Consider the following 23,426-nt stretch of genomic DNA (forward strand, 5'->3'; position numbering starts at 1 on the left):
AAATAGTGACTATGTCCATAAGGAGAGATGTCCCCAAGCCCCATTGTCTTAGAGTTGAGTTTAGCAATGGAAAAAAAAAAAGGTAATTATTACAAGATACAACAGAGAGGTAATATTACAAGCTACCAAGAAAAAAGAAAATGTTTAAGAGCCAGTCTGGCTCAAATAACAAACATCAAATCTTGAAGTTTCTGAAAGTGTGGAATCAGCAAATACAGAATTGATTAACTGAAATGATGACCCAAAGTTTCAGTACACATGCATTAAGGATAGTCACTTGGAATCAATCCAATTGGAATGAGTGAAGAATTCTCTCGGGTTCCACCTTGCCACTAAACCTCAGGGGCAGCTATGGAAAAAAAGTAATCTTTCCTAAAGGTAGAGATTTTGAGTCTTAATTCAGACATGAGCCCTGCCAATGCCTTCTAGACAGAGCTTCCCTCTAAAGGCTGCTATAGAAAAACCCATTTTAAGTGGCTCTTAGTAACAAAACTTGCAGTGCTGTCAAGAGCCCACTCTGTGACCTAGACGGATCACAATTTTGAGCCCATGAAATGGTAGCTTTGGCCCACTGCAAAGTTCTATGTAAAGGTACAGAATACCTCTAGACCTATTTTTCATATTTTTTCTTCTCTTGTAAAGTTAATCCACTGTATTGCACTAACAGGTTATTGCTGTGAATTAGCTGTATTTTTGTTTTCCAGGATGGCTGTTGCTTCCCAAAGTTAATATAAAAACAGCTTATATCATTGGGGAAATGCACATCAAAACCACAATGAGCCATCACCTCACCCCTGTCAGAATGGCTAAAATCAAGAACACAAGAAACAACAAATGTTGGCCAGGATGTGGACTGTGCACTGTTGGTGGGAATGGAAGTGGGTGCATCCACTGTGGACAGCAGTATGGAGGGTCCTCACAAAATTAAAAATAGAGTTACCATAGGATCCAGCAATTCCACTATTGGGTATTTACCCAAAGAAAACAAAAGCAACTTAATTGAAAAGATATATGCACCCCTAAGTTTATTGCGGCATTATTAACAATAGCTAAGATATGAAAGCAACCCAGGTGTTCATCCATAGAAGTATGGATAAAGAAGATGTTGTGTATACATACAATGGGATATTACTCAGCCATAAAAAAAAAAAGAATGAAATCTTGCCATTTGCAACAACATGGATGGATCTAGACAGTATAATGCTAAGTGAAATAAGTCAGTCAGACAAAGACAAATACCATAGTGGAATTTAAGAAACAAAACAAATGAGCAAAGAAAAAAAAGAGACAAACAAAAAACCAGACTCTTAACCATAGAGAACAAACTGGTGGTTGCCAGAGGGGAGGGGAGGGGCTGGGAGGGATGGGTGAAATAGACAAAGGGGATTAAGAGTACACCTAGCATGATGTGAGCCCTGAGTAATGTACAGAATTGTTGAATCACTATATTGTACACCTGAAACTAATATAACACTGGACATTAACTATACTGGAATTTTAAAAGTTAAAAATAACTTATTGGCAACTTGCTTGCTTAAACCCAACAAATGAAACGTTGTTAGTGCAGCAAATGTTTTCCCACAGATACATTTAGTTTTTGAGCTGAGAGTCCTGCAGAAGCACTGTGACTTAATCTCTGGAAAATATATTAAACAAACTCATGAAAATCTAAGACATGTAATAGGTTAACATATATGTAATGGTTAATGCCATTAGAATCAAATGATACAGCTAAATGCAATGTAGTAGTAGTCATCTAACTTGACCAGTTGTAAAAATGGCTTTTTTTTTTTTTTTTTTTTTGGAGTATAGTTGACACACAGTGTTACATTAGTTTCAGGTGCACAACATAGTGATTTGACAAGTTTATACCTTATGCTGGGTACACCACAAGTGGAACTACCATCTGTCACCATACATGGCTATTACAATATCTTAAAATAGCTTTGAACTTGTAAAATTCTGCCTCTGGAGTTAAAATTACAAGGTGTGAACATTTCTCAGTGTAATTTGAACCAATCTAGCCATTCATTTTGGATCAAGACCATCTTTCCTATCAGGGAGAGTTTCTCTTCCTTTAAGTACAATTGTAAATTTGTTTTTTATGAAATGTTTCAGCCCAGAAGAATGTATGGAGTATAATATTGTAAACACCTCTTCACCCAGAAGCCCAGTTGAAATAATAAATGTGGTACAAGGTACAAGGAAGGCCTCCTGTCCCCCTCCCCATCCCAGTGTCCCCTGCCCACTGAGCATTGTCATCAGTCCAAGTGGTTCCTGCCACATGTCGTCCCTCCCAAAGCTTACATTCTTTAATGCCCAGGAGCTTTGGGATATGGATAGGAATACCCATAACTATTTAAATTTTAATACTCAGATTGAGTAATTAAATATCATTTAAAACTAAATTTTTTGAGCATTTAAAGATCAATTTAGGGGTGCCTGGGTGGCACAGTCAGTTAAGCATCCAGCTCTTGGTTTTGGCTCAGGTCAGAATCTCAGGGTCATGAAATCGATCCCTGCATCAGGCTTCCCGCTCAGCACAGAGTTGGCTTGAGATTCTCTCTTCCTCTCCCTCTGCCCCTCCCCCTGCTCATGCGTGCCATGCTCTCTCTCTCTCTCTCTCTCCCCCCACTAAAATAAATAAATAAATAAATCTTTTAAAAAATCAATTAATTCTCTTAAACAATTTACACTACGATTGCAGACATATGTATTAGTATTGCCGATTTTTATTTTATTTTTTATTTTTATTTTGTTTAAAGATTTTATTTATTTGACAGAGAGAGACACAGTGAGAGAGGGAACACAAGCAGGGTGAGTGGGAGAGGGAGAAGCAGGCCTCCCGCTGAGCAGGACCCTGGGATCATGACCTGAACTGAAGGCAGACGCTTAACGACTGAGCCACCCAGGCACCCCAGTATTGCTGATTTTAAAAAACATTTCAAATCCTTCAAACAGTTGATAAAACATACACAAATGATTATAAAACGTATTATCACACTGAAGTTATTTCTGAGACATCAAGAAAATGGCCCTCTCCTATTTCTTCATTTTTTCCTGTACTTGTTTTTATACTGTTCTCAGGCTATAGCTATTTTTATTTAAATATCTTTCTAGGGTTTTCATTTCGTTATTTGGACACTTTCCCAGGCTTGCAGTGATCTTAGCAGACCCAAAAAATATTCCCCAAACGAGACCACTTATGAGATGGAGCTTATCAACTCATTCTTGGTCAGAGCACGGGACTTGATGTGAGTCAAACCTGAGCCCCTGGGCAACAGGGCAGAGGTTTTGCTTACAGTCAAGCTCCACGTACCAGCTCCACTTACTAGTAAAATTTTTCAAGATCATTTTTAGCATATGTTTGAGTGTTTTCACAACTTGGTATCTTTCTTCAAAATGGTTTATTTTTAAAACCCTGCTTGACTAGCGTTAAATAGCATGTTTTTCCATGATGATATATCCACCTTGTCTGTTACCATTATTAAAACCATATTTATTCCTTTTTGGTGTTTTATTATAACTAGTAGGACGAGCAAGAGGTTTAATTGCCTAGAGGCATAGTTACCTTTCCTTTAGGACATTTGGCTCCTTTATCACTGTTGAACTTTTTTTTTTCTGTCTTTTGTATGACTACCCGTAGTGATTCGATGTCAAGCCCCTTTCTTCCCCGTTTTTATGTGTGACCGCCAGAAACGAGTCATCCTTCCTGGCCTTTGTACAGCCTCCACAATTTCTGGGACTTTTCACAGTTGCTTGTATTCACTACTTTTACTCACACAGATAGGAGCAAGTGTATATCCACACTTTATAAACACGCATAAATTTAATGAGAGAAAGAAAGCACACACACTTTCATTTATTAAAATCGATATGAATAAACCATATCCTCTTCTGCTTACTTGTTTCTGTGCTACAATTACCTTTTGTATAATATATGTTAATATTTCTTTTGGGGTATTTTAAATTCATGGCCTTTCATAGATTCAACTTGTCCTAATTATATTAGCAATAACATTTATTGTTCGCTGAGGCTCTATTTCACAGCAGGAGACTGTTCAAGCAAGTTTCTTTGCCCTTTATGCCTGCTTCTGGAATCCTTAGAGGCATTCTTGCTTTTTGGCAAGATATGATGTTCCGCAACCATCCTGATTTTTCTTGTCCCAAGAGTGGAATTAGGTACCCTGCACGAGTCTGTTCTCCTTTTGGGGAAGAAGAGTATTAGGGACCAAAGTTGTGAGGAGTAAGTGTGCTGCTTTTGTGGTTGTGGTGAGAGCAAAGGGAATGGTGATAGACCCAGAAAATATGTCTTTTTTAAACCTAGCGTTCATACTGCTTCTTCCATTTTAACATAGCATGTGACTACTCTACTCTCCTTTTCCTATAGCAGGGACTTTCATCATCGTCTAGCTGAGAAATGCCACTCCTTACCCCCAGAAGGAATAAAAAGGAAAATCTTTTTCTAACTGCCAAAAATTCTTTTTTTTTTTTTTTAAGATTTTGTTTATTTATTTGACAGAGACACAGCGAGAGAGGGAACACAAGCAGGGGGCGTGGGAGAGGGAGAAGCAGGCTTCCCGCTGGGCAGGGAGCCCGAAGCGAGGCTTGATCCCAGGACCCTGGGATCATGACCTGAGCCGAAGGCAGACGCTTAACCGACTGAGCCACCCAGGCGCCCCATCTAACTGCTATAAATTCTATTCACTAAATCCATCCCTCAGAAACATTAGCTCCTCCAAAGTGACACATTTTGACTTATTATTCTATTTCATGATATCCGTACATAACTGAAGCCTTCTGAGCTCTCTGAGGCTGAAGATCACCTCTTGAAGATTAAACTCTTGAGTGCTGTCCAAGTTGCAATAACCATGCTTTAATTATTTTCACTCTGTTTTCTTGGGACCCTGCGAGCACAAGCAGCAAAGATTTTAACTTGCTCAAAGAGGGTTCTGCTTCATTTAGGGGCTAGTGTTGTAACAATTTTGGGTTTCTGGTTTTTGTTTATTTGTTTTAAAGATTCCATCCATTTATTTGACAGAGAGAGAGAAAGTTCACAAGCAGGAGAAGCAGCAGAGGGAGAGAGAGAAGCAGGCTCCCCGCTGAGCAGGGAGCCCCAAGTGGGGCTGACCCCAGCACCCCCAGACCACGACCTGAGCTGAAGGCAGTTGCCGAACAGACTGAGCCACCCAGGCGCCCCAATTTGGGAGTTCTTTTTTTTTTTTTAAAGATTGTATTTATTTGTGAGAGAGGGAATGAGAGACAGCATGAGAGGGAGGAGGGTCAGCACCCCCAGACCACGACCTGAGCTGAAGGCAGTTGCCAAACAGACTGAGCCACCCAGGCGCCCCAGTTTGGGGGTTCTTAATCATCCTAAAACTGAATGCTCTGAGTCATTCAATTGTTTCTTGCATAACATTAAAAATCGAACACTTCCATTTTCAGAGCATGCAATTCACTTTTATTGGAATTTCTTGGGTAGTCTCCAAATCCTCAGGCAAAGCAACTTATCTGAGAGATCCCAGTCACATTCTGTACTTGTGCTCTCCATTTCTGTGAGCTGACCAGAGTGGGAGTTCTACTCAGTGTGACCACCCACATTAATTGAGTTTTTATCATACACTCCACCCAAAGACATATAAAAAATAGAACTTTGGAATGAAAACCATTCGTTTCTTTCTTTTAAGACACTTCCAAAAGCTTGTCTAGTCTTTCAAAGCCAAGGATTCAGTTCCATGCTGTACTTCTTCTAAGATGACCCTGTTGAACTCCTGTGTTCCGTGGGAATGGGAACAGTCCTAGAGATGACTTATGGTTTGAATCTGGCCTAAGAGAGATCAACAGTGGCCATGATTGTGTGTTTGTTCTATGGTGGGGAAGAAGAGGGGGGAAATGGAGAGGAAGGAGGAAAATCAGGAAGTAGGAGTACCACAGACTTCCAGATCTGCCTCTAGGATGACCCCTTTGACAATTCTGAAACAGAATCAGAACCCCAAGGCAGGAGCTCTGTTCCCATCCAGGGTAGGCTGGTGTGTATAGGCCGACTTGTGGCTCATCTCACTTCATTCTATTCCATATCATCCCAGGCAACTGCTCTCAGTAAGACTGCATCTTTCCTGCGATCGAGTACCGTGACTATCTGGGACGCATTTCTGTGTTGTGTTGGAAGTCTTTAGGTAGCAACTAGGACAACGATTATTTCTCATGTCAAAGAAATCACGCTTGGTGATCATAAACAAGTTTCAGCATTTAATTCCTTTGGTATCTCCAGACTATGACCTTCTCTTCCCTTCATTCATTCCTTTACTAATTCATTCATTTAGCAAAATATTTATCAAGATCTTCATGCATACATAGCAGTAATTAAGAAGCTGAGAGATTATAAGAGCAAAATGTATTCTGTGCATAGGCCACTGCAGGTATTATATAGTGTGATGGACCTACAATTTAGGACAAGGTTTGAAAATGACACTCTCTAAATTTGAAGTTAATTGGAACAAAAATAAAGTGCAGAAGATTAGCCACCCGTAGAAGATACTCAACCTGGACGATATGAATATATCAGTGTCTCCTGACAGATCAGCTATCACTGTAACTGTATTTTATGATTTGGGGAAACACATTATGAGGTTATGTTGTAATGCTGTCACGAGAGAAGCATTAGTGTTTGGGGGGAAAAGATTGGAAAAGAAAGTACCGGCCAGTGTGTCTCAAGTACTACCCAGGGAGTAGGAAATAACAACCAGTATTCATTATCTAGAAGGAAATATCTCCGGAGAGAAGGCTAATAACATTTGCATAGCACTTTGGTTTACAAAGCGCCTCCCAGGGCATTATCTCTTTCAACGTTCCCAGCTGCCCCATAAACTCAGTCAGTGTCCTTGTCGTTCCTATTTTGTCGAGGAGGAAATAAGAGTCTGGAAGGCTGAGTGACTTTCCAAGGTCACACTGCCAGGGAGGGGCAGGACTGAGTGATCTGACTTGAAGGTGAGTGTACTTAGCTGTCTCACACACACCAGTAGAAAACCCACCACGATGAGTTCAGGGGGCCCAAAGAGCTTCTCGGCAACAGACACTTTCCTTTATCTGACTCTAGGCTCATCAAGTCATTTTTTTTTACTACGAAGTGTAATTGACATACAATGTTATATTAGTTTCAGGTGTACAACATGTTGATCTGACAATTCTATGCGTTACTCAGTGCTCACCGTGATAAATGTAGTCCCTGTCCGTCACCATACAACATTATTACAATATTATTGACTGTTTTCCCTCTGCAGTACGTTTCAACTCTGTGACTTACTTATTTTATAACTTGAGGTTTGTACCTCTTAATCTCCTGCACCTATTTTGCCCATCCCCCCCACCTCCTCCCCTCTGGCAACCACCAGTTCTCTGCATTTAAGGGCTGTTTCTGGTTTTTTGTTTGCATTTGCTTTGTTTTTTAGATTCCACTTATAAGTGAAACCATATAGTATTTGCCTTTCTCTGACTTAAAAAATATGAGATCTTGCCATTTGTGACAACATGGATGGACCTAGAAGGTATCATCAAGTCATCTTTTTATCAGTAATTGGGCCTCTTGGAAGAGGCACATCTCTGTAAGATAATCGCTGCACTCAGGACCGGCTTCATGGATGTCCGACCTGCAGAGCTCTACAGGGCTTTCTGTGCTAGGTCTCTCTCTTGTTGTAAAGCTTTACTGTCACAGTCTCGAATTTTTAAATAATTTTTTAACAAGTGGCCCAGTATTTTTTTTTTAAGATTTTATTTATTTATTTAAGACCTTGACACAGAGAGAGAGAGCACAAACAGGGTGAGGGGAAGAGGGAGAAGCAGACTCCCTGCTGAGCAAGGAGCCTGATGCGGGACTCGATCCCGGGACTCTAGGATCATGACCTGGGCCACAGTCAGTCGCTTAACTGACTGAGCCACCCAGACGCCCTGGCCCAGTATTTTCATTTTTCACTAGGCCCTGCAAATTCTGTAGCTGGTCCTAACTGCACAGATGGTGGCTACCAGCTCTGCATGGATCTCTGGGTAATCAACCAATACCTTGGAAGTTTAAAGGGCATATGGGATTTGGAAATGAGGACGGGAGAGGTTGTGGAAGACAGTCTCGCTGGGGGAAAAACTTTGGGAAAGGAAGAGTGGTGGAGCATACAAGGCATGCTCTCAGGAGTGATACTATCTTGCAAGCTTTTTCCCTTTGGTTCATACCAAAATACCAGCAGGTCTATATGCTTTTTCCTTCCATGTCTTCAAAGGAGCCATAATTGATCCTTGGCCAATACCTAGGAATGTGGTCGCTGGGATCTTTTTTATGTTAATGATTGATAATTTTGTTATATACATTTGGAGCAAGGGACCATGCTGTACTGGTTTGTCAAGTTGTTACTCAAAAATCCCAAGAATGATGATGAGTCTTGATTTTGGTTGCCATGGCTGGTTATGTAGTAGATTTTACCTATGTGACTGCCCCCCGTAAAGGCCTTGGTTTCTGATGCTCAGATGGACTTCCCTAGGCAGAGACACTCCACCTACACCCCGGACAGATCTACCAGAGAGAAAGTGCTCCTGTATGGTCTTAGATGGGGAAGGACATCAGAAGCCTGCGCTGAACCTCTTGGGACTCCACTGATGCCCATCTATTTCCTTCTGTTTTTGCTCAGGATATTTTGCTGTAATAAATTTTAGCCCTAAGTATAACCTGCTATTGAGTCTTTGGCAAATCACCAAACAAAACACACTCTTACAGAAACTTCAAACATAGCCCCCAAATGTGCTATTTTTTTGCTTTTTTAATCATCAGAATTATGTGCTTTTATGGAATATCCTCATTTAATAATACTAAAAACAAATAATGACAATATTTTAATGATAAACTCTAGTCCCAATAAAGACTTTTCCTTAAAGCCCTTTCTAAATTTTGAAAACTTTTCCTTTTACTGAAGATTTTGGAGCATCTCCTTGAATTTGAAATGATTTTAAAAGACTAAGAAAAAAAAGAAAGAAAAGAAAAACAAACCAAAAATCAACAACAACAAAAAACCCCTTATATGATCCAGATGCCATTTGACCATTTGGAGAGTATCTTTCATTTTGGAGACATGTGCACTTGCTAAAATAGACTTGGAACAGCTCACAGCACACATGCCTTTGTGTCCTCTTGGACTGACTACTGCCATTCTTTCTTCTCCAACATTCCAGAGGTACTGACTCATAGATTACAAGTGTTTCAAAACTCTATCACATGCATCCCTGCCAACCATAGCTCAATTTTTATATCTTTGCAAAAACCTGGCCCATAATGAGGCCTTAGGTTTATTTTACAATGCATTTAGCTAAAAATAACTAGAGTTAAATTTCCTTTACATAGCATTTGTCTGTATACGTACTTAGCTCTTACAGTATTGGTTAAGACTCATACAATGAAAAAATTTAAATGCATATTTATTTTCTATATCTTTTTTTTTAAGATTTTATTTATTTATTTGACAGAGAGAGAGACAGTGAGAGAGGGAACACAAGCAGGGGGAGTGGGAGAGGGAGAAGCAGGCTTCCCGCTGAGCAGGGAGCCCGATGGGATCGTGACCTGAGCTGAAAGCAGATGCTCAACGACTGAGCCACCCAGGCACCCTGTATTTTCTATATCTTTAAAGTTAATTTCTTTCATTCTATCTCTCCTGGCCATTAAGGATGATCTTGTTTATATTATTCATATGGTTATTTTACCATTTAAAAACTTTTAACTAAAATCTTTTATTAAATATTAAAATATAGTTATATACATAGTTATAGTCTTGCTTTGCAGATTATCTGTTTTCTAATCAGTTGACTATAATGACAAATTTCTGTAAACTAAATATAATCTTTATACATTTATCATCACAACTGAGGTTTGTATAAGACATTCATTATTTTACTTGATCTTTCAACCAACCTAGGGGTGAGGCATTATGAGAGATAAAGGAAATTGTCACTGTCATGTGGTCATTCGCTGGAGATACTAAAGTTCATCCTGTCGCCTCAAAGCTCAAAAATCTTCAAAGGTTATCAATCTTTAACTGAGTCAAGTTTAAACTTTGCTATGCTTTTTTTTTTTTTTAATGTTTTTCAACATCTTTTTTTGTCTAGCCCCATCTAGCTACTTGACTTCATTACTTACAGTTTCTTGACATGCTCCTCGTAGTGTGTAGAACAATGCTGAGTACATAGTAAGGGCTTAATAAATGCACGCTTACTAATGGATTTTTAAAGATAAAAACAAGATGTTCCTACAGACTATCATCATTAAGATGAAACCTTGAGGCCATTATAAAAAATACTTATAAGAATAATTGCAAAAATTGAACTTTGACTAAATATTTGATTTTAAGAGATTATTGTTACTATTTTTAGGTGTGATAATGGTATTGTATTGTATTTATTTATTTATTTTAAAGATTTTACTTATTTGAGAGATAGAGAGAGCACTAGCAGGGGGAGGAGCAGAAGGAGAGGGGGAGGGAGAAGCAGACTTCCCGCTGAGCTGGGAGCCCGATGTGGGGCTTGATCCCAGGATCTGGGATCATGACCTGAGCCAAAGGCAGACACTTAACTGACTGAGCCACCCAGGTGCCCCAGTAGTGTATTTATGTTAAAAGAAATCTCTGTATTTGGATTGAATTGTGTCCCCCCCAAAATCCATATGTTGAAACCCTAACTTCTGTGGGACTATATTTGGAGATGGGGCCTTTAAGGAGGTAATTAAGATTCAGTGAGGTCATAGGGTGGGGTCCTAATCCAACAGGACTGGTGTCTCTACAAGAAGAAGAGACATAGGAGTGCACCAGAGGAGAAAGTCATGCGAGGACACAGTGAGAAGCCAGCTATCTGACAGTCAGGAAGAAAGTTCTCACTGGAAACCAGCGGGCCAGCATCCTGATCTTGGACTTTCAGCATCCAGAACGAGGAGAAAATAATTTCTGTGGTTTAAGCCATCCGGTCCATGGCATCCTGTATGACAGCCTGCGCGGACTCTTTTTTAAGATCTATTATCTATCTATCTATCTGCCATCTATCTAATGATGTGACATCTAGAATTTGCTTCAAAATAATTTTTGGAGCAGATGGTGGCCTAGATGAAACACTGACAATTCTTGGACCTGAGTACTTGGCAGTTAATTACACTGTTCTTTCTACTTCTGTTTATCTTTGGAAGTTTTCATTTGAAATGCTTTTAAATTTTAGCAAAAATGAAAAACTAAATGCAAAACCTTGTGGCTGAGGAGAGGCTGTAGTTGCTGCCAGGTCAACGGCATATGGCAGAGGGTGGAGGGTTGGGGCAGGAAATATTTGGGGGCTTTTGGCTTCGGGAACTTTTTTAGGACTTACTTGACTCTAGGAGTTCCTTTTTGCAGTAATTCTCCAGCATATCTGTTTAGAGGCCTTTCTCCTCATTCTATCCAGCCAATTAATTATGAGACAGAATGGAACCGGCCTTGCATATCAGTAAAATAGTTCGATACTTGAGAAGTCGGTCAGGAAAGCCATTTTACAAAAAAAAAAAAAAAAAAAATCTTTGCTCTGCTCTGTCATTCATGCTTGAAGTTCCCTGAACTACAGCAATGGACACCAGTTAATGTGCTGCCCTCAGTAAAAATCCCAGACACCTACACAGACATAGTCAAACACAGCATAACTTGGCTTCTCCCCTTCGGGGCCCAAATAAAATCTTGTCACATTTGTGTAGTTGATTGTTTTCACGCTGACATGCTCCACTTCTAGGCACTGATAACAGTTCCTTGAGGATTCTTTCAACCTCCAAGTGTTGAGATTCCCCAACTTATTAGGAACCAAGCATCCCGCCTACACACACACACACACACACACACAGCTTCTTCCATGCTTGCCCTAGGGGGATGGGAGACTCCACAGTCCCTCTTTCCACTCTGCCCTCTGCCACACCACCTCACCATGTCACAGCTGAAGGCTTGTCTACCACATCATCCCATCTGAAGAATGGGTTTACAGATGATTTTTATTTTGCTTGTCTGTACTTTCTAATATTTTCTTTAATGAGCATATATTTATCATGAGATTATAAAGTCAGTGTAAGGGATGTGGCTCAGTGGGTTAAGCATCTGCCTTCGGCTCAGCACATGGTGCTGGGGTCCTGGGATCCAGTCCCACATTGGGCTCCCTGCTTAGCAGGAAGCCTGCTTCTCCCTCTGCCTGCCGCTCCCCCTGCTTGTGCTCTCTCTCTCTCTCTCTGACAAATAAAATCTTAAAAAAAAAAAGTCAGTATAAAACTAATTTGAAGCAAATAAATAAACATAAAAGTCACAGGCTCTGATGACCCTTAGCAGGTCCAATGACCTGGGGTTGACCCCAATGGGGTTCTTTGGCAGAATCGGACAACTGGAGAAAAATGTTTATAAAATATGTTAGGAAGACAACAAAGAATAATGTCATCTATGTGGATATTGTTGGGCCAGATATAGACAAATGACTTCACTACTATTTATAGATCAGGTTGGTAGGATGTTCACAAAGACAACCCCATGTTAATAAAGACAACTCATGTGATGTTTGATCTCTTTTAAACTATAATTCCCTTAAAAATAGTTAAGATGATTTTGACATGAAATGATCACTCCAACAGAAAGTTCTTTTTCTTGTTTTGTGTCCATGGGTGATGGCCCATATGAAGTTTAAAGTCTTTCACATCCATCGATGTCGCTTTCTTAGGCAGGTCTTAAAAAGAAAACAAGAGGTTTCCAGAAATACAGTGTGAAGTACTCTCGAGTTATGCTTGGTAAGCAAAGGTCTCTATAAAACTTCTCTTTATAAATAAATTATAACTACATAGAAAACAAAATTGCTTGTTGATGAAAGAGAATACAAAGTCCAACTAATGATGGTGTCAAAATTCATATTCTGGATTGCTTCTTGACCAAAGCAAAAATAAAACAAAGGATAAAAATTTGATAAACTTCCTCAGGCAACTTTACATGTGGAATCTCTTTCAAGTCAAGTTTTCAAGTTTCATTTTTTAAAAAATAGAATCTTGCTTTGCCTTTTTTTCAGTGCATTCTCTTCTTTTTAAACCTAGTGTTTTGTGCCATAACACTGAAAGTTCTTAGGGATAAAATGCGATTTAACTTGAGTTCTTAGGCACATGACAACACAGAATGCTCCAGGCATTCATTGTCAGGAGCAAAGAGGTAAATTTTGTTCCCACCACAGAGGCTCCACTCCCCAAGGTGAGGCATTCAGTGACGTGGACCCCTGGGACCCAACAGTCCCGAGGCCATGGTGTCTCTGCCTTCAGTACAGGGAACAATAGTGATTACAGCTCAAAGCAGAAGGTAGCACGCCCAAGGAGCCCTTGTGTAGGACAGAGAGAGAGAGAGAGAGACTATAGGGCTGTTTTTGTTCGTTAATCTTTTAAGCTTATGGGGGCCAGGTCTGATCCTGTTGGAAGGCTGGTCTCTGGGTAAGAGTGTGTGGAAAGTTGCCCAGAAAGAAGAGGACAGAGCCCAGAAGTTTGTAGTGTTGCAAAAGCACAGATGATGAGGGGATTTTGAAGGCAAAGGCTCGAGCTCCATTGTCTTACTTTATCCTTCCTTAGTAGAAACCCCCAGACAGAAAAAAAAATTCTTTGAAGTCTGACAAAGAGGGAGGTGGCTCTTGATCAAGCTGGGATCAAACTGTGCCTTGAAGTCATCAAGCTGGGGGCCAGTACAGGACTTTGAAGGGCACAACTTGGTGCTTAGATATTTAACATGAAGGAGAACATTGAAAAGAAGGCAAAACACTACTGCTTCTATTCAATGTTACATGGAGGCATTATTTTATCTCTTGTTCTATCTAGAAATATGGACTTACATGTCATTATAATGGGGGATAGAAGTAGAAAAATGTTCACCTTTAGTCCAGCAGGCTAACCTAGAGCCTACATAGTTTTCATAAGGATTAAATAGGAGCTGGTTGCTACATTCTTAGAGGGTCTCAATGACTGCCTGTAAATCTCACCAATTTTTTTTTTTAAAGATTTTATTTATTTATTTATTTGAGAGAGAGAGAGAGAGAGAAACAGCATGAGAGGGGATAGGGTCAGAGGGAGAAGCAGGCTCCCCGCTGAGCCGGGAGCCCGATGTGGGGCTCGATCCCAGGACTTCGGGATCATGACCTGAGCCGAAGGCAGTCTTAACCAACTGAGCCACCCAAGCGCCCCTCATCAATTATTGAACTGAATGAAAAGCACCAGAGAAATCTCGCGAAAGTAGTTTTATGAGTAGAAATTTGAAGAAGACATTTATGGTCTAATATTCCCCATATGTCCCCTTGGGCACTAAGCATATAACCACTAGCTTCATACAGTGAAGGTGCATCTCTTTCTGCCCATGGGTCTTGTCCCGTGCCACTTAAGTAAAGTTACTAAGTTGCACCGTAAAACATCCCGAAAATTCTTCCCTTCCTTCCTTTCTTTTTCTTTCTTTTGATTTTTTTTTTTTAAGTAGTACCTACACCCAATGTGGGGCTTGAATTTACAATCCCAAGATCAAGAGTCGCATTTCTACCCACTGAGCCAGCTAGGCACCCCCCTCCGAAGAATTATTTCTTGACCATCACACTCAAGGATCCCGAAACAATCATAGCTGCCTCCTTTGATTTAAAATAATGATGTGGGCACAAACTCTTTGTGGTAACCCCTAGACCTGTCAATGTCACGATAGTTTGTGTGAGGGGTCCTGGGAGGTTTGGCAGTCTACTTGGTGAGGAACTGAACTTCTGGGTCAGATATTCTAGTTTGGTTCAGCCTGGCACATACTTACTAAGCCCCTAAGTTGCTTAGGTGCACAGGCTGGCTGTGGAGAGAAAGCTAAAAGATTCAGGTTGTGATTAAGGTGGGATTCAGGGCCCAGGGAGGGAAGGAAGGACCCAGATATGCACCAAGCAGGGGCAAGATGGTGCTGGCAGCCTTTCAGAGGTTGGATTGCTCCTTCCTGAGATCCAGCATCATTTCTCTCTTTGGGCTCCATAGGACACTCTAGTGTCCTTGAATAACCTCTTCTTTCTGCTTTAGCTAGTCTAAGTCAGGGACCTAGCAGTCCAACCAAAAAATCCTGACTAAACCAGTACCGTTGTTTTCTCTCATCAACAATCTCATCGGGGCTGCAGGGTGGCTCAGTCGGTTAAGCGTCTGCCTTGGGCTCAGGTCATGATTTCAGGGTCCTGGGATGGAGCGCCGCATGGGTTCCCTGCTCAGTAGGGAGCCTGCTTCTCCCCCCGCCCTTCCCCCCAACTCGTGTTCTCTCTGATTCGCTCTGCTCTCTCTGTCTCGCAAATAAATAAATAAATAAATCTTTTAAAAAAACCAAAAAGAACCATCCTGTCTTCTAAACTACTCTATTACTCCCCCTCCCCCATCTCCTCCTCCCCATCCTTCAGGGATTCTCAACAAAGGCTGTGTCTCCAGGATGCTTTAGACAAAGGTCTATTCATCAATTTAGTAGAAAAGGCAGCTCCCAAGGCATTTGCATGAGTAAAGAAAATAATTGTATGAATTTTTAACATTTCAAATCTGTCTGTGTTGCTAGTAGACACAATCTCGGTGGTGTCCCTTAGTTCCCCAAATTGAAGAATTTAAGAACATGCTTTTATAGCCTCACCTCTCAGCTATTGTATATTTCAGCATCTGTCATTTTCAACTTGATCTCATTAATTTATAGCAGTGAATTTAAAAAAAGTTTTAAGTGATCATAGTTTTTTCTCTTTTTTATTCTTCAAGGTTTTATTATGTATCAAGGCCACACTCTGGTTTATTATTCCTCAATTCCTATATTTCCCAAGGCCTTGACTATTTGCTTTTATTTGCTGCTGAAGAGAAGCAGAGTATGCTACCCCAAAATACGCCATTTAGGCATATTTATTATTTTGAATTAAAGTTGCTTAAGAGGGGCGCCTGGGTGGCTCAGTCTCCCTCGGGCTCAGGTCGTGGGATCAAGTCCTGCATCCGGCTCCCTGCTCAGCGGGAAGCCTGCTTCTCCCTCTGCCACTCCTCCTGCTTGTGTTCTCTCTCTCTCTGACAAATAAATAGACAAAATATTAAAAAAAAAAAAAAGTTGCTTAAGAAACAACTGGTGTAAGAAGGACACTCTGACCCTCTTTTGTACCCCCTAAAAGCAGGAAATAAATCTTCCATGTGAAAGGTACCATCCCTGATCCAGGAGGATAAAAGGCATCCTTGTCATCAGAGAATGAGAATTCAGGGCCAAGAAGGCTGTGTAAACAAATCTTGTTACTTTTTCACTAATTTACTTCCCCAAGCACAAATGTCTTTGTCTTGTTGATTCCTCACAAATGCATTGTTTCTTTGTTTAAATGTGTAGGAGCTGCCGGCTTTGGTCACGTCTTTGAGTCATATATTTTTGTGGAGTTCCCATACATATGACATTAAATTTGTTTTTCTCCTGTTAATCTGTCTTATGTCAGCTTAATTATTACATGCTTTTGTAAATATGCTTTGTTAAGAATGCAGCTCACAATGTGAAGATTCAACTCGAAAGGTGCTGTATAAAACCAGCATAGATAGGTTTAGCCCAATCTATTTCCCAGGCTGATGGTCAAAGCAGGATCATTACTTTAACATGACCAAACATTACCCAGCACTTTCTCTGAAAGGCAATTAATAAAATAAAAGGAACATGCAGCTTCAAACCAGCCAGAAGTGCTTGGTTGAGATCCTGAAGACCCAGCTCTGCCTGCTTCAGATCCAATCACCAGCTCCTAGACGCCTGCATTCCTCCTGAGTGTATGGCCCACAGAGGTACGTCTCTGTCTCTTCTAAGCAGATGTTCTGCTGTGAGTCCAGGTACCCCTGAAGAGCCCCCGCTAGCCTGTCCATACCGAGTAGGTGCCCACTAGTATAAGCTTCATTGAGAGCTTTGTTTCAGGAGCTCTCACCTTGGTGGCCTTGTGGGCCCAGACTGCTTTTGCCTAAATGAACTCTCCTTGCAAACTGCATTCTTAGCCTCTCTGATTCTCCTACGACACTCAATATATTGGCCTGCTTTTCTGCGGTTGCTTTTTCTGCAGTTTCTCTTTTCCTTCTCCTGCTTATGGTCCACCACCCTAGCTTTTCTATGTGTGAATGGTTTTCAATCACTTATGTTCCTTATATGCTTGCCGATTGATATATGAAGGTCATCTCCCCTGATAATATTCTAAATTGCCTGTGGGAAGGAAACCTCTATGTACCTTTCTATGACAGCTGGCACAGGGCTGGGTACATTTGAGGACCAATTAAGAGGACACGACTTTCCAGTGGAAGAAGTTATGGGATAGACAAAGGAATACAGAAAAACTTTTTAATTGTTAAAAAACAAAGATAGCTAGAGAGGGGAAAATAGGGGAGGAGGGAGACAATGACAGTAAGAGAAAAGAGAAAAATACCCCTTTGTACCTTGACCCACTGGAATCCTTTCTCATCTGAGAGTTAATCTTGAATCTATTAAGTGCTGTGTCATACTAAACAAAATGTCTAAGGTTTGTAGGCATTTAATGAAACCCACTTTAATTTCTATGTGAACCTTGATTGCAAAGGGCCCCCTTTCACTGTTCACTATGGCAGGAAATTCCGTTTTGTCCTTGAACAAGAACTGAATCATTCTATTCAGTATATGTTCTTCTTGACACACGTTTGGTAGCAGGGTGTAGGGGCATATATTAGAGTCTCTCAATATATCTCATCCCTGTAATATTTTTTAAAAGTGCAATGTGGATACAGAAAGTACTTTCTACTCTCATGAAATAAAAGGTAAGCATTAAATTCCTTTTTTTAGGGGCGCCTGGGTGGCTCAGTTGGTTAAGCGACTGCCTTCGGCTCAGGTCATGATCCTGGAGTCCCGGGATCGAGTCCCGTATCAGGCTCCCTGCTCAGCAGGGAGTCTGCTTCTCCCTCTGACCCTCCCCCTCTCATACTCTCTCTCTCTCTCTCTCTCAAATAAATAAATAAAATAAAATCTTAAAAAAAAAATTCCTTTTTTTAAAAAAAGATTTTATTTATTTATTTGAGAGAGAGAGTGAGAGACAGAATGGGAGCGGGGAGGAGGGGCAGAGGGAGAGGGAAAAGTAGGCTCCCTGTGGGAGCCTGATGCAGGGCTGGATGCCAGGACCCTGGCATCATGACCTGCGCCGAAGGCAGACGCTTCACCGACTGAGCCACCCAGGCGCCCCTAAGCATTACATCCTTAATTGTTTTTAAATTCAATTTGATATTTGTTGCAGTAAGGGTTTCTCATAAGTATAGCTATATACATTATATAACTATATACAATATACAGCTAGAGCTAATATAATTGCTCTTTACTTTGTACCTGTGTGTTGCCTATGGTTCCAAATATTCACATGCTAAAAATACCAAGTGTCAGAAAAAATGGCAAGTGTCATTTCTCAAATCAATAAGGCAATTTGGAGATGATTGAAATTGATCTCTTATGTGTAATATCAAAAGCAGGTAAGGGGCGCCTGGGGGGCTCAGTCAGTTGAGCATCTGACTCTTGGTTTCGGCTGGGGTCATGATCTCAGGGTCTTTGGCTTGAGCCCCGCATGGGGCTCTGCACTCAGCAGGGAGTCTGCTCAAGGATTTTCTGTCTCTCCCTCTGTCCCTTCCCCCGCTCACACTCTCGCTCTCTAAAATAAAGAAATCTTAAAAAAAACCAAACAGGTAAGAACACTGACATATTTCTCACAAAGATGTAGTGAAAAACGGGGCTGGCTTCCTCTTCATATCAATGTGAAAACACCAGGCCTTGGCCTCTATTCAGAATCCCGCTCATGGCTCTGGATCAGAGTCAGTTATTTGTCACTGATATGGGTGTAAGGCTCATCACTATTTATCCAAGATGTTTCACACGTCCACCTCACCCAAGAAAGCACTTGCAGAAATCAATACTATTTGGAACAACCATGAAGAAAGCTAAAGACTTGGATATAATTTTCAACCTAAGAAAACGTCTTTATCAAACATTCTAAGTTATTATTTTTCAATATAGTCAGATAAAGATCTTTTCACCTATTTAAGTTCATTCAACTTTCCATTTTTTAAGTTCAGACAATGTTTATTTCTAAGATGTATATGGATATCAAAGGCTCACACTGAAAACAGGCAAGGAAAACAACGAAGAAGGGAAAACTATAAAGCTGAGGCCATCCCTGAATTTATTGTTAATGGAATACCTTCTTTTCCAACACACAAGTCCTAAACAGTTCTAGCTCCAGGTCTGGAGGTAAGAGAAGGAAGTTGATCAGACGGCTCTACCGGGAAGTTCATCAGCAAATAAGGTTATTTTACTAACACTTACATGTACCAGAGCACAGGCGTTGGCTGTATTTTCTGGGTGTGTAGATGGATTGGGTAGAGCTAGATACCTTTTTTCCTCAGTCCCCATTGTCATCTCAGGTATAATATGTAGTCCTTGACAAGGCTCCAACTCAAGACTTTGAGCTTCTGGGCGGAAGGGTCTGGAGCGTGCTGTCCGTTACTATAGTCACTAACCACGTGTTGTTTACACTCCAATTAAAGAAAAACTTCAGTTTCCAACAGCCACATTTCACAGGTTCCAGAGTCACATGTGGCTAGCGGCGAATGGCTAATCCACACTAATCCACACGCTGAAGATTTCCAGCACCACAGGAGGTTCTATGGGACTAGGTCCTCGGTACTCGGAGTTTGTGAACCAGCGGCTGCCGCATCAGCCGGGGACTTGTTAAAAATGCAGATTCTCAGTTACCTCCAGGTCTGCTGAGTCATAATCTGCATTTTACTAAGACTCTTAGGTAATTTATGTACCATTCAAGTTTGAGGTCTAGACCAGGAAGGAAACATGCCCCCAGGTTGAGAAGGAGAGAACCGTATCCAGGTTGCGCTCAAAAGGTGCAGAGTGACTTCCTACAAGCATATGGCTCATTAAAACGAAACAAGTGACCTTGCTTCCAGACATAATGTAACAATTGGGGTCTGCCCCAATCCTTGATCCCTGCATGCCTTCCTCTTGACACCCCCATAACAACAGCCAAATATTTATTTATTTTTTCTTTTTCTTTTTTTTTTTTATTCTTATGTTAATCCCCATACATTATATCATTAGTTTTAGATGTAGGGTTCCATGATTCATTGTTTGTGCATAACACCCAGTGCTCCATGCAGAACGTGCCCTCCTCAATACCCATCACCAGGCTAACCCATCCTCCCACCCCCCTCCCCTCTAGAACCCTCAGTTTGTTTTTCAGAGTCCATCGTCTCTCATGGTTCGTCTACCCCTCCGATTTCCCCTGCTTCATTCCTCCCCTCCTGCCACCTTCTTCTTCTTCTTTTTTTTTTCTTAACATATATTGCATTATTTGTTTCAGAGGTACAGATCTGAGATTCAACAGTCTTGCACAATTCACAGCGCTTACCAGAGCACATACCTTCCCCAGTGTCTATCACCCAGCCATCCCATCCCTCCCACCTCACCCCCCACTCCGGCAACCCTCAGTTTGTTTCCTGCGATTAAGAATTCCTCCTATCAGTGAGGTCATATGATACATGTCTTTCTCTTTTTGACTTATTTCGCTCAACATAATACCCTCCAGGTCCATCCACGTCATTGCAAATGGTAAGATCTCATTCGTTTTGATGGCTGCATAATATTCCATTGTGTATATATACCACATCTTCTTTATCCATTCATCTGTCGATGGACATCTTGGCTCTTTCCACAGTTTGGCTATTGTGGACATTGCTACTATAAACATCGGGGTGCACGTACCCTTTTAGATCCCTACTTTTGTATCTTTGGGGTAAATACCCGGTAGTGCAATTGCTGGATCATATGGTAGCTCTATTTTCAACTTTTTGAGGAACCTCCATACTGTTTTCCAGAGTGGCTGCACCAGCTTGCATTCCCACCAACAGTGTAGGAGGGTTCCCCTTTCTCCACATCCCTGCCAACATCTGTCATTTCCTGACTTGTTAATTTTAGCCATTCTGACTGGTGTGAGGTGGTATCTCATTGAGGTTTTGATTTGGATTTCCCTGATGCCGAGCGATATTGAGCACTTTTTCATGTGTCTGTTGGCCATTTGGATGTCTTCTTTGGAAAAATGTCTGTTCATGTCTTCTGCCCATTTCTTGATTGGATTCTTTGTTCTTTGGGTGTTGAGTTTGATAAGTTCTTTATAGATTTTGGATACTAGCCCTTTATCTGATATGTCATTTGCAAATATCTTCTCCCATTCTGTCAGTTGTCTTTTGGTTTTGTTGACTGTTTCCTTTGCTTTGCAAAAGCTTTTTATCTTGATGAAGTCCCAGTAGTTCATTCTTGCCCTTGCTTCCCTTGCCTTTGTTGATGTTTCTAGGAAGAATTGCTTCGGCTGAGGTCAAAGAGGTTGTTGCCTGTGTTCTCCTTTAGGATTTTGATGGACTCCTGTCTCACATTGAGGTCTTTCAACCATTTGGAGTCTATTTTTGTGTGTGGTGTAAGGAAATGGTCCAGTTTCATTCTTCTGCATGTGGCTATCCAATTTCCCCAACACCATTTGTTGAAGAGACTGTCTTTTTTCCATTGGACATTCTTTCCTGCTTTGTCAAAGATGAGTTGACCATAGAGTTGAGGGTCCATTTCTGGGCTCTCTATTCTGTTCCATTGATCTATGTGTCTGTTTTTGTGCCAGTACCATGCTGTCTTGATGACAGCCTTGTAATAGAGCTGGAAGCCCGGAATTGTGATGCCGCCAGCTTTGCTTTTCTTTTTCAACATTCCTCTGGCTATTCGCGGTCTTTTCTGGTTCCATACAAATTTTAGGATGATTTGTTCCATTTCTTTGAAAAAAGTGGATGGTATTTTGATGGGGATTGCATTGAATGTGTAGATTGCTCTAGGTAGCATTGACATCTTCACAATATTTGTCTTCCAATCCATGAGCATGGAACGTTTTTCCATTTCTTTGTGTCTTCCTCAATTTCTTTCATGAGTATTTTATAGTTTTCTGAGTACAGATCCTTTGTCTCTTTGGTTAGACTTATTCCTAGGTATCTTATGGTTTTGGGTGCCATTGTAAATGGGATCGACTCCTTAATTTCTCTTTCTTCTGTCTTGTTGTTGGTGTATAGGAATGCCACTGACTCCTGTGCATTGATTTTATATCCTGCCACTTTACTGAATTCCTCTATGAGTTCTAGCAGTTTTGGGGTGGAGTCTTTGGGGTTTTCCACATAAAGTATCATATCATCTGCAAAGAGTGAGAGTTTGACTTCTTCTTTGCCAATTTGGATGCCTTTTATTTCTTTTTGTTGTCTGACTGCTGTGGCTAGGACTTCCAATACTATGTTGAATAGCAGTGGTGATAGTGGACATCCCTGCCACGTTCCTGACCTTAGGGGGATAGCTCTCAGTTTTTCCCCATTGAGAATGATATTCGCTGTAGGTTTTTCATAGATGGCTTTTATGATATTGAGGTATGTACCCTCTATGCCTATACTCTGAAGACTTTTGATCAAGAAAGGATGCTGTACTTTGTCAAATGCTTTTCCTGCATCTATTGAGAGGATCATATGATTCTTGTTCTTTCTTTTGTTAATGTATTGTATCACATTGATTGATTTGCGGATGTTGAACCAACCTTGCAGCCCAGGGATAAATCCCACTTGGTCGTGGTGAATAATCCTTTTAATGTACTGTTGGATCCTATTGGCTAGTATTTTGGTGAGAATTTTTGCATCCATGTTCATCAGGGATATTGGTCTGTAATTCTCCTTTTTGATGGGGTCTTTGTCTGGTTTGGGGATCAAGGTAATGCTGGCCTCATAAAATGAGTTTGGAAGTTTTCCTTCCATTTCTATTTTTTGGAACAGTTTCAGAAGAATAGGTATTAATTCTTCTTGAAATGTTTGGTAGAATTCCCCTGGGAAGCCATCGGGCCCTGGGCTTTTGTTTTTTGGGAGATTTTTGATGACTGCTTCAATTTCCTTAGTGGTTATAGGTCTGTTCAGGTTTTCTATTTCTTCCTGGTTCAGTTTTGGTAGTTGATACATCTCTAGGAATGCATCCATTTCTTCCAGGTTATCGAATTTGCTGGCATAGAGTTGCTCATAATATGTTCTTATAATTGTTTGTATTTCTTTGGTGTTGGTTGTGATCTCTCCTCTTTCATTCATGATTTTGTTGATTTGGGTCATTTCTCTTTTCTTTTTGATAAGTCTGGCCAGGGGTTTATCGATCTTGTTAATTCTTTCAAAGAACCAGCTCTTAGTTTCATTGATCTGTTCTACTGTTCTTTTAGTTTCTATTTCATTGATTTCTGCTCTGAGCTTTATTATTTCTCTTCTCCTGCTGGGTTTAGGCTTTATTTGCTGTTCTTTCTCCAGCTCCTTTAGGTGTAGGGTTAGGTTGTGT

This window comes from Mirounga angustirostris, unplaced genomic scaffold, assembly GCF_029215605.1.
Source record: "Mirounga angustirostris isolate CCGP_5_RB_7025 unplaced genomic scaffold, mMirAng1.0.hap1 SCAF_5, whole genome shotgun sequence".
Lineage (NCBI taxonomy): Eukaryota > Metazoa > Chordata > Mammalia > Carnivora > Phocidae > Mirounga > Mirounga angustirostris.